This window comes from Salmo salar, chromosome 01 (assembly GCF_965601325.2).
Source record: "Salmo salar chromosome 01, fSalSal1, whole genome shotgun sequence".
In the NCBI taxonomy this organism is placed as follows: Eukaryota; Metazoa; Chordata; class Actinopteri; order Salmoniformes; family Salmonidae; genus Salmo; species Salmo salar.
The window spans coordinates 97,177,199-97,189,924 of NC_138291.1; the positions used below are offsets into that span (position 1 = coordinate 97,177,199).

Consider the following 12,726-nt stretch of genomic DNA (forward strand, 5'->3'; position numbering starts at 1 on the left):
TGGATTTCCAGATGGCCTAATATACAGTTATTCCTTTTTTGACTATAAGTAAGTATGACATCAGAGCTGAATTTAGCCATATCCTGCACCATCATTCCTAAATGTACATTCCCATATTACTACTGTACAATACGGTTTAAGATCTGATAGCAACTCCTTGACATATGGAGCTGAAGATCCATCCAAAATGTGGGTCCAAATGTGCCAAGGCAGCAGTGAGGGGCCTTCCCCTCTATCTGTAGGACTTTGTGCTCCTCCAAGCTGCCCATCAGCCACAGTACTGTGTTTCAGCTAGAGAGCTCCACACTTCCCCACACAAGGGTTCTTATAAGGCTACATGGTTCCCTGTCCGAATGCAAAAACAAGCCCACAGACGACCACCTCTGGTACAGTTTTGGGCAGACTGGCTCACATACCCTGAGTATACCAAACATTAGGAAAGCCTTCCTATTGTTGAGTTGCACCCCCCTCCTTTTGCCCTCAGAAAAGCCTCAATTCGTCGGGGCATGGACTCTACAAGGTGTCGAAAAGCGTTCCACAGAGATGCTAGTCCATGTTGACTTCAATGCTTCCCACAGTTGTGTCAAGTTGGCTGGATGTTCTTTTGGTGGTGGACCATTTTCTAATTATATATATCTTGTCTCATCGCCACAACTCCCCAACGGGCTCGGGAGAGGTGAAGTTAGAGTCATGCGTTCTCCGAAACATGACCCGCCAAACCGTGCTTCTTAATAACACCCGGTCGCTTAACCCGCTAGAGCAAGATGAGCCAAGTAAAGCCCCCCCCAGCCAAACCCTTCCCTCACCCGGACGACGCTGGGCCAATTGTGCGCTGCCCTATGGTACTGCCGGTTGTGACACAGGATCGAACCCCAGGCTGTAGTGACGCTGGAACACTGCAATGCAGTGCCTTAGACTGCTGCGCCACTCAGGAGGGCCCGGTGGACCATTCTTGATACACACAGGAAACTGTTCAACGTGAAAAACCCAGCAGCGTTGCAGTTCTTGACACAAACTGGTGCGCCTGGCTAGGGGCTGTGGCGGTCGAAGAATTTTGTCAGCTGGGGATTGTCAAGCAAATACCTAGGTCCATTCTAAGATGATGTACTGGTGGGTCCATTCTAACATGATGTACTGGCTGTAGGGCTGTGGCGGTCATGACATTTTGTCAGCCGGTCATTGTCATGCAAATAACTGTCGGTCTCACGGTAATTTACCGTTAATTAACATAAACCCAGTTGCTGTGTGACCGAGAGAATGATGGTCAAAAGATAAAGGAGAAAAAAAATCGAAATAAAAGTACATTTGAATGACACTAAGTAGCAGTGTTTTTACAACTAATACCGGTTTGCCTGAGGCTGATGCCGTGCACGTGTTTGTACACATGCATATACACCCACTCTCATTCAAATAAACACATACAAGAACACACACATACATGTAATAGTACCAGACATGCACACAAACATATACAGTTGCCATTGCTGTTATGATTTTAGTGGTCCTTGATGTCCTTTGTTTTAAATGTATTATTATTACAAAAAATTGCTTTGTTTGCTGTTATCTTCGGTCTTTTCCTTTTTTCTCTTTAGTTCATTCTCTTGGTTGTTGGTGCATTGGGGGGTTCTTGGGGGTGGGGAATGGAATGAATTGTATTTTTTTTTCTTTCGGTGGGGCTGTGGGAGGGGTCTCGAATGGTTGAGGGACAGCTATTGGGGAACTGTGGGGCGGTCTTGGAGGGTTCGGGTTTCACAAGATTGTGATCATGATAAAGGAAACTATGACATATTTTATATCACTATCATGCACACGCACCCTCACACACAAGGATGGCTCTGTTGCGGAAAGACTGATACATGTTTGATAGTGTCTTGATGCTGTATTTTTTGTCCTTTATGTTCTAATACTTTGTTACCCCTTGTGTTTTTTGTAATAAAAAAAAAACATAAACCCATTTAGCATCTCGTGGCTTCCACACTGTCATGACACTCTCCTTTGTGAGGGTCAAAAGGACCCATCAGCTAGGCAATTGTTTGAGGATAGCTAGACACCCCCCCTCCTCTCCTGTGGAGGGGGGAAGAGTTTGGCCTGTTTATGACTTGAATACCATGCAGAAACTCTCCCCCACTCTGCAGAAATGGAAGGCTGAAAATCCTTTGTTACACAGAGACTTTGCCGCCAAAACTATATCTAAAATTTGACAATTAAACAATATTTCAAACAATGACAAATGGTCAGTGGGGATTTAAAGAACAATCTTGTAAAGTGTATTTTGTGATGTCATTAAGGATGGTATAACTATCTCTGAGGGTGTACACATGCTAGTTCTCAGGTTTGTATCTAAATGTTGTATAAAATATATAATTAAGTATGACAATATTTTGGAAAAGATAGAAATGTGATTTTAGCCTTCTAAATGAGAGAAACCTGGGCCCAGTCCGTAACCATGATCACGTGAGCACAGACATTGTGTCGGCGTGTTTGAACGCCCCTAAGACCAGAGTGCTTAAAAGGACTTGCTAACGAAATGTACATGAGACCAAAACATGCTGGGTTGCTGCCAGAGTGTAAAGTGGTCCTAGCTGTACCCTGAATAATCAAACATTGAGACCAGAGAACGTGAGGACGTGGTCCACACGTTGAAATTGTTAAAGCTACAAGACCAGAAAATGGTAAGACCCTCAAACTCTCGACAAGTGAAGAAGATAAAGACTAGACTGGAGCATTCACATTCTGCAGCTGTGTATCTTTGTAAAGTAGTTTAGGAAACTCGACTAAAGACGAGAGGGAAGAACAGATCCCTCTCACCACCATAGGTACCTCTGATACATCCATCCTAATGAACACTCCAAGACAAAGACGCCAACAACTAAGGACATTGTGACCTCTGGACAACCAGAGACTTACATCGAACTACTCGCCATGTTTAAACAGAGAGACGACAGAGAAAGACATCTACACGTAAATATATGTTGCATTTCTAATCCAAATGAGCGGTTGTTAGGGTGCTAAATATTCTGACTACGGTGAGTGTAGTTTCCAAATGTATGTACGAGAAGTTGACGCTTCCTCTCCCTCTCCTTACATACCCCTCCCCTTTCCATTGTGTATCCATTTACATTTTACATTTTAGTCATTTAGCAGACGCTCTTATCCAGAGCGACTTACAAATTGGTGCATTCACCTATAATATCCAGTGGAACAACCACTTTACAATAGTGCATCTAAATCTTTTAAGGGGGGGGGTTAGAAGGATTACTTCATCCTATCCCAGGTATTCCTTGAAGAGGTGGGGTTTCAGGTGTCTCCGGAAGGTGGTGATTGACTCCGCTGTCCTGGCGTCGTGAGGGAGCTTGTTCCACCATTGGGGTGCCAGAGCAGCAAACAGTTTTGACTGGGCTGAGCGGGAACTGTGCTTCCTCAGAGGTAGGGAGGCGAGCAGGCCAGAGGTGGATGAACGGAGTGCCCTTGTTTGGGTGTAGGGCCTGATCAGAGCCTGAAGGTACGGAGGTGCCGTTCCCCTCACAGCTCCGTAGGCAAGCACCATGGTCTTGTAGCGGATGCGAGCTTCGACTGGAAGCCAGTGGAGAGAGCGGAGGAGCGGGGTGACGTGAGAGAACTTGGGAAGGTTGAACACCAGACGGGCTGCGGCGTTCTGGATGAGTTGTAGGGGTTTAATGGCACAGGCAGGGAGCCCAGCCAACAGCGAGTTGCAGTAATCCAGACGGGAGATGACAAGTGCCTGGATTAGGACCTGCGCCGCTTCCTGTGTGAGGCAGGGTCGTACTCTGCGAATGTTGTAGAGCATGAACCTACAGGATCGGGTCACCGCCTTGATGTTGGTGGAGAACGACAGGGTGTTGTCCAGGGTCACGCCAAGGCTCTTAGCACTCTGGGAGGAGGACACAAGGGAGTTGTCAACCGTGATGGCGAGATCATGGAGCGGGCAGTCCTTCCCCGGGAGGAAGAGTAGCTCCGTCTTGCCGAGGTTCAGCTTGAGGTGGTGATCCGTCATGCACACTGATATGTCTGCCAGACATGCAGAGATGCGATTCGCCACCTGGTTGTCAGAAGGGGGAAAGGAGAGGATTAATTGTGTGTCATCTGCATAGCAATGATATGAGAGACCATGTGAGGATATGACAGAGCCAAGTGACTTGGTGTATAGCGAGAATAGGAGTGGGCCAAGAACAGAGCCCTGGGGGACACCAGTGGTGAGAGCACGTGGTGCGGAGACAGATTCTCGCCACGCCACCTGGTAGGAGCGACCTGTCAGGTAGGACGCAATCCAAGCGTGCGCGGTGCCGGAGATGCCCAGCTCGGAGAGGGTGGAGAGGAGGATCTGATGCTTCACGGTATCAAAGGCAGCAGATAGGTCTAGAAGGATGAGAGCAGAGGAGAGAGAGTTAGCTTTAGCAGTGCGGAGAGCCTCCGTGACACAGAGAAGAGCAGTCTCAGTTGAATGCCCAGTCTTGAAACCTGACTGATTAGGATCAAGAAGGTCATTCTGAGAGAGATAGCAAGAGAGCTGGCCAAGGACGGCGCGTTCAAGAGTTTTGGAGAGAAAGGAAAGAAGGGATACTGGCCTGTAGTTGTTGACATCGGAGGGATCGAGTGTAGGTTTTTTCAGAAGGGGTGCAACTCTCGCTCTCTTGAAGACGGAAGGGACGTAGCCAGCGGTCAAGGATGCGTTGATGAGCGAGGTGAGGTAGGGGAGAAGGTCTCCGGAAATGGTCTGGAGAAGAGAGGAGGGGATAGGGTCAAGTGGGCAGGTTGTTGGGCGGCCGGCCGTCACAAGACGCGAAATTTCATCTGGAGAGAGAGGGGAGAAAGAGGTCAAAGCACAGGGTAGGGCAGTGTGAGCAGGACCAGCAGTGTCGTTTGACTTAGCAAACGAGGATCGGATGTCGTCAACCTTCTTTTCAAAATGGTTGACGAAGTCATCCGCAGAGAGGGAGGAGGGGGGGGGGGAGGGGGAGGAGGATTCAGGAGGGAGGAGAAGGTAGCAAAGAGCTTCCTAGGGTTAGAGGCAGATGCTTGGAGTTTAGAGTGGTAGAAAGTGGCTTTAGCAGCAGAGACAGAAGAGGAAAATGTAGAGAGGAGGGAGTGAAAGGATGCCAGGTCCGCAGGGAGGCGAGTTTTCCTCCATTTCCGCTCGGCTGCCCGGAGCCCTGTTCTGTGAGCTCGCAGTGAGTCGTCGAGCCACGGAGCAGGAGGGGAGGACCGAGCCGGCCTGGAGGATAGGGGACAGAGGAAATCAAAGGATGCAGAGAGGGAGGAGAGGAGGGTTGAGGAGGCAGAATCAGGAGATAGGTTGGAGAAGGTTTGAGCAGAGGGAAGAGATGATAGGATGGAAGAGGAGAGAGTAGCGGGAGAGAGAGAGCGAAGGTTGGGACGGCGCAATACCATCCGAGTAGGGGGAGAGTGAGAAGTGTTGGATGAGAGCGAGAGGGAAAAGGATACAAGGTAGTGGTCGGAGACTTGGAGGGGAGTTGCAATGAGATTAGTGGAAGAACAGCATCTAGTAAAGATGAGGTCAAGCGTATTGCCTGCCTTGTGAGTAGGGGGGGAAGGTGAGAGGGTGAGGTCGAAAGAGGAGAGGAGTGGAAAGAAGGAGGCAGAGAGGAATGAGTCGAAGGTAGACGTGGGGAGGTTAAAGTCACCCAGAACTGTGAGAGGTGAGCCATCCTCAGGAAAGGAACTTATCAAGGCGTCAAGCTCATTGATGAACTCTCCAAGGGAACCTGGAGGGCGATAAATGATAAGGATGTTAAGCTTGAAAGGGCTGGTAACTGTGACAGCATGGAATTCAAATGAGGAGATAGACAGATGGGTCAGGGGAGAAAGAGAGAATGTCCACTTGGGAGAGATGAGGATTCCAGTGCCACCACCCCGCTGGCTCGATGCTCTAGGGGTATGCGAGAACACGTAGTCAGACGAGGAGAGAGCAGTAGGAGTAGCAGTGTTATCTGTGGTGATCCATGTTTCCGTCAGCGCCAGGAAGTCTAGGGACTGGAGGGTAGCATAGGCTGAGATGAACTCAGCCTTGTTGGCCGCAGACCGGCAGTTCCAGAGGCTGCCGGAGACCTGGAACTCCACGTGGGTCGTGCGCGCTGGGACCACCAGGTTAGAGTGGCAGCGGCCACGCGGTGTGGAGCGTTTGTATGGCCTGTGCAGAGGAGAGAGAACAGGGATAGGCAGACACATAGTAGACAAGCTACAGAAGAGGCTACGCTAATGCAAATGAGATTGGAGTGACAAGTGGACTACACGTCTCGAATGTTCAGGAAGTTAAGCTTACGTTGCAAAAATGTTATTGACTAAAATGATACAGTACTGCTGGCTGGTGGAGTAGGCTAGCTAGCAGTGGCTGCGTTGTTGACTTTGAACGTGTGGCTGGCTAGGTAACCTCGGTAGTTTCAGTACTACACCTTGTCATGATACAAAGCAACTTTGTAGCTAGCTAGCTAACATAACACTAATCAAGACGTTCCTTGTAGTGTATTTAGTTTCAACAATGCTGCTCGTCGGTAATAGTTGGCTAGGTTAGGAAAAATGGCGTCGCGGGGGACGGAAATAGCTGGCTAGCTAACCTCGATGGCTGGCTAGCTAACAATTATCAATTAACAATTATCAAGCTATGACAAAGACAACTAGGTAGCTAGCTAGGTAACACTGCACTAGTCAAATCGTTCCGTTGTGAAGTATTAGTAACTACAGTGCTGCTAGTCGGTAACGGATGGCTAGCTGGCAGTGGGTTAATGATGACTAGGTGTGTTGAGTAAGTCTGGCGCCGCGTCGCGGCTGGCTAGCACACCTCGATAATACTCAAACTCAAACTACACAATTATCTTAGATACAGAGACAGCACAGACAACTATGTAGCTGGCTAACTAACACTAACACCACACTAATCAAGTCGTTGTAATGTAATAGTTTCTGCGGTGCTGCTAGTCGGTAGAAGTTGGCTAGCTAACAGTGATGACTAGCTAGCTAGCAGCTAGCAGTGTTGACTACGTTAGGAGCACGAAGATAGCTAGCCTCGATAATTACTCAGTTACTCTAAACTACACAATTATCTTTGATACAAAGACGGCTATCCAAATGGTCATGTTTTTGTTAGTCCTCTAGGGACTGTTTTCATTGCATTATGTTAATCAATAATCAATACCGTGTGTTTTATGTATTTCTGTGTGATTATTTAGTTAGAAAATAAATAATTAAGACAAGTTGTGTATCGCTGATTCAGGGTTAGTGCAGATTTACAAAGTCAACAACGTTCAGAATGAGACTGATATGAGGAAATAATTAATAGTTGATTGTTATTGATGTAAGAGATATTTATATAATCATTAGAGTTTGTCGGGAGATAGTAACTCGGTATACAACTTTTCCCGTGGTGCCCCAAATTCCTAATGAGCTAATTGTTACATGATTAATTTAATGAAGTTATTTTTTTTATTTCACCTTTATTTAACCAGGTAGGCTAGTTGAGAACAAGTTCTCATTTGCAACTGCGACCTGGCCAAGATAAAGCATAGCAGTTAGACACACACACAACACAGAGTTACACATGGAATGAACAAAACGTACAGTCAATAATACAGTAGAAAAAAAGAAAACAAAAAGTCTATATACAGTGAGTGCAAGTTAGGTCAAATAAGGGAATTAAGGCAATAAATAGGCCATGGTGGCAAAGTAATTACAATATGGCAATTAAACACTGGAATGGTAGATGTGCAAGTAGAGCTACTGGGGTGCAAAAGGAGCAGAATTCATAAATACAGTATGGGGATGAGGTAGAGAACTGGAAGGAAAGGTGACCAAAGGAGGAATTGGCTTTGGGGGTGACCAGTGAGATATACCTGCTGGAGTGCATGCTACAAGTGGGTGCTGCTATGGTGACCAGCGAGCTGAGATAAGGCGGGGCTTTACCTAGCAGAGACTTGTAGATAACCTGTAGCCAGTGGGTTTGGCGACGAGTATGAAGTGAGGGCCAGCCAACGGGAGCGTATAGGTCGCAATGGTGGGTAGTGTATGGGGCTTTGGTGACAAAACGGATGGCACTGTGATAGACTGCATCCAGTTTGTTGAGTAGAGTGTTGGAGGCTATTTTATAGATGACATCGCCGAAGTCGAGGATCGGTAGGATGGTCAGTTTTACGAGGGTATGTTTGGCAGCATGAGTGAAGGATGCTTTGTTGCGAAATAGGAAGCCGATTCTAGATTTACTTTTGGATTGGAGATGCTTAATATGAGTCTGGAAGGAGAGTTTACAGTCTAGCCAGACACCCAGGTATTTGTTGTTATCCACTAAGTCAGAGCCGTCCAGAGTAGTGATGCTGGATGGGCGGACAGGTGCGGGCAATGATCGGTTGAATAGCATGCATTTAGTTTTATTTGCGTTTAAGAGCAGTTGGAAGCCATGGAAGGAGAGTTGTATGGCATTGAAGCTCGTCTGGAGATTAGTTAACACAGTGTCCAAAGAAGGGCCTGAAGTATACAGAATGGTGTCATCTGCGTAGAGGTTGATCAGAGAATCACCAGCAGCAAGAGCGACATCATTGATGTATACAGAGAAGAGAGTCGGCCCAAGATTTGAACCCTGTGGCACCCCCATAGAGACTGCCAGAGGTCCGGATAACAGGCACTCCGATTTGACACACAGAACTCTATAGGAGAAGTAGTTGGTGAACCAGGCAAGGCAGTCATTTGAGAAACCAAGGCTGTTGAGTCTGCCAATAAGAATGTGGTGATTGACAGAGTCGAAAGCCTTGGCCAGGTCGATAAATACAGCTGCATAGTAATGTCTCATCGATGGCGGTTATGATATTGTTAAGGACTTTGAGCATGGCTGAGGTGCACCCATGACCGGCTCTGAAACCAGATTGCATAGCGGAGAAGGTACGGTGTGATTCAAAATGGTCAGTAATCTGTTTGTTAACTTGGCTTTCGAAGACCTTAGAGATGCAGGTTAGGATAGATATAGGTCTGTAGCAGTTTGGGTCTAGAGTGTCTCCCCCTTTGAAGAGGGGGATGACCGCGGCAGCTTTCCAATCTTTGGGAATCTCAGACAATACGAAAGAGAGGTTGAACAGGCTAGTAATAGGGGTTGCAACAATTTCGGCAGATAATTTTGGAAAGAGAGGGTCCAGATTGTCTAGCCCGGCTGATTTTATAGGGGTCCAGATTTTGCAGCTCTTTCAGAACATCAGCTATCTGGATATGGGTGAAGAAGAAATGGTGGGGGCTTGGGCGGGTTGCTGTGGAGGGTGCCGGGCAGTTGACCGGGGTAGGGGTAGCCAGGTGGAAAGCATGGCCAGCCGTAGAGGAATGCTTATTGAAATTCTCAATTATAGTGGATTTATCGGTTGTAACAGTGTTTCCTAGCCTCAGAGCAGTGGGTATCTGGGAGGAGGTGCTCTTATTCTCCATGGACTTTAGTGTCCCAGAACTTTTTTTAGTTTGTGTTGCAGGAAGCAAATTTCTGCTTGAAAAAGCTAGTCTTGGCTTTTCTAACTGCGTGTGTATACTGGTTTCTAACTTCCCTGAAAAGTTGCATATCACGGGGGCTATTCGATGCTAATGCAGAACGCCACAGGATGTTTTTGTGCTGGTCAAGGGCAGACAGGTCTGGAGTGAACCAAGGCCTATATCTATTCCTGGTTCTACATTTTTTGAATGGGGCATGCTTATTTAAGATGGTGAGGAAGGCACTTTTAAAGAACCAGGCATCCTCTACTGTTGGTATGAGGTCGATGTCATTCCAGGATACCCCGGCCAGGTCGATTAGAAAGGCCTGCTCGCAGGAGTGTTTAAGGGAGCGTTTGACAGTGATGAGTGGTGGTCGTTACGGATGCAGGCAGAGGCAGTGATCGGTGAGATCTTGGTTGAAAACAGTGGAGGTGTATTTGGAAGGCGAGTTAGTTAGGATGATATCTATGAGGGTGCCCGTGTTTACCGATTTGGGGTTATACCTGGTGGGTTCCTTGATGATTTGTGTGAGGTTGAGGGCATCAAGCTTAGATTGTAGATTGTAGGATGGCTGGGGTGTTAAGCATATCCTAGTTTAGGTCACCTAACAGAACGAACTCTGAGGCTAGATGGGGGGCGATCAATTCACAAATGGTGTCCAGGGCACAGATGGGAGCGGAGGGGGGTCGATAGCAGGCGGCAACAGTGAGAGACTTATTTCTGGAGAGATTCATTTTTAAACTTAGAAGTTCGAACTGTTTGGGTATAGACCTTGACAGTATGACAGAACTTTGCAGGCTATCTCTGCAGTAGATTGCAACTCCTCCACCTTTGGCAGTTCTATCTTGACGAAAAATGTTGTAGTTGGGTATGGAAATCTCAGAATTTTTGGTGTCCTTCCTAAGCCAGGATTCAGACACGGAAAGGACATCAGGGTTGGCGGAGTGTGCTAAAGCAGTGAGGAAAACAAACTTAGGGAGGAGGCTTCTGATGTTGACATGCATGAAATCAAGGCTTTTTTGATCACAGAAGTCAACAAATGAGGGTGCCTGGGGACATGCAGGGCCTGGGTTTACCTCCACATCACCCGAGGAACAGAGGAGGAGTAGGATGAGGGTACAGCTGAAGGCTATCAAAACTGTTTGCCTAGAGCGTTGGGGACAAAGAATAAAAGGAGCGGATTTCTGGGCGTGGTAGATTAGATTCAGGGCATAATGTGCAGACAGGGGTTTGGTGGGGTGCGGGTACAGCAGAGGTAAGCCCAGGCACTGAGTGATGATGAGAGGCTGTATCTCTGGACATGCTGGTTATAATGGGTGAGGTCATCGCATGTGCGGGAGGTGGGACAAAGGAGGTAACTTAGGTATGATGAGTGGAACTAGGGGCTCCATTGTAAACTAAAACAATAACTAACCTAAGCAACAGTATATAAGGCATATTGACATTTGAGAGAGACATACAGCGAGGCATAAAGTAATCACAGGTGTTGATTGGGAGAGCTAGCCAGACAACGGGTGAGACAACAGCTGATCAGCTCAAACCACAACAACAGGTAAAATGGCGATGACTGGACAGAGAGGGTCGGTTAACTACACACACAGCCTGAGTTCGCGGCTGTGGCCGACAGATAAACAAATAATAAACAGAATGGAGTACCGTGATTAATGGACAGTTCAGCAGGCATCAGCTATGTAGCCAAGTGATCATAGGGTCCAGGGGGCAGCGGTAGATGGAACAGGGAGGCCGCGGAGTAGTCGCTACTACGCTAGCATGCGGGCGACACGGCGCTTAACCTGTTAGGGCTAGGGGGCAGTATTGACACGGCTGGATAAAAAACATACCCGATTTAATCTGGTTACCACTCCTACCCAGTAACTAGAATATGCATATACTTATTACATATGGATAGAAAACACCCTAAATTTTCTAAAACTGTTTGAATGGTGTCTGTGAGTATAACAGAACTCAAATGGCAGGTCAAAACCTGAGAGATTCCTTTACAGGAAGTGGCCTGTCTGACCATTTCTTGAACTTCTTTTCCATCTCTATCATTTACTAAGGATCTCTGCTCTAACGTGACACTTCCCACGTCGTCCATAGGCGCTCAGAGCCCGGGAAAAAACAGAATGTCGTCATTCCAGCCCCAGGCTGAAACACATTATCGCCTTTCTCAAGTGGCCGATCAAGGGACACGGGCTTATGCGCGTGACCCCGACCGCCCCCGCCTTTGGGATTTTTTCCTCTGTTTGCCGAAAAGGAGATTCCCTGTCGGAATATTATCGCTTTTCTACGAGAAAAGTGTCGTAAAAATTGATTTTAAACAGCGGTTGACATGCTTCGAAGTACGGTAATGGAATATTTAGAATTTTATTGTCACGAATTGCGCCATGCGCGTGACACTTCTTTACTATTTCGGATAGTGTCTGGAACGCACGAACAAAACGCTGCTATTCGGATATAACGATGGATTATTTTGGACCAAACCAACATTTGTTATTGAAGTAGCAGTCCTGGGTGTGCATTCTGACGAAGACAACAAAAGGTAATCAAACTTTTATAATAGTAAATATGATTATGGTGAGTGCTAAACTTGCCGGGTGTCTAAATAGCGAGCCCGTGAAGCCTGGGCTATGTACTTAGAATATTGCAAAATGTGCTTTCACCAAAAAGCTATTTTAAAATCGGACATATCGAGTGCATAGAGGAGGTCTGTATCTATAATTCTTAAAATAATTGTTATGCTTTTTGTGAACGTTTATCGTGAGTAATTTAATAAAATGTTAGCGAATTCCCCGGAAGTTTGCTAGTTCTGAACGTCACATGCTAATGTAAAAAGCTGGTTTTTGATATAAATATGAACTTGATTGAACAAAACATGCATGTATTGTATAACATAATGTCCTAGGGTTGTCATCTGATGAAGATCATCAAAGGTGAGTGCTGCATTTAGCTGTCTTCTGGGTTTTGGTGACATTATATGCTGGCTTGAAAAATGGGTGTCTGATTATTTCTGGCTTGGTACTCTGCTGACATAATCTAATGTTTTGCTTTCGTTGTAAAGCCTTTTTGAAATCGGACAGTGTGGTTAGATTAACGAGAGTCTTGTCTTTAAATAGCTGTAAAATAGTCATATGTTTGAGAAATTGAAGTAATAGGATTTTTAAGGTTTTGAAAATCGCGCCACAGGCTGGCAGTGGCTGTTACGTAGGTGGGACGCAAGCGTCCCACCTAGCCCATAGAGGTTAAAACGTG

At 46.6% G+C, this 12,726-nt stretch overlaps 1 protein-coding gene across 3 annotated transcripts in view; it reads left to right on the forward strand.

Moving 5' to 3' along the window:
• Positions 1–12,726, forward strand: part of galt2 (Polypeptide N-acetylgalactosaminyltransferase 2) — a 138,997-nt gene that overhangs the window by 80,600 nt on the left and 45,671 nt on the right.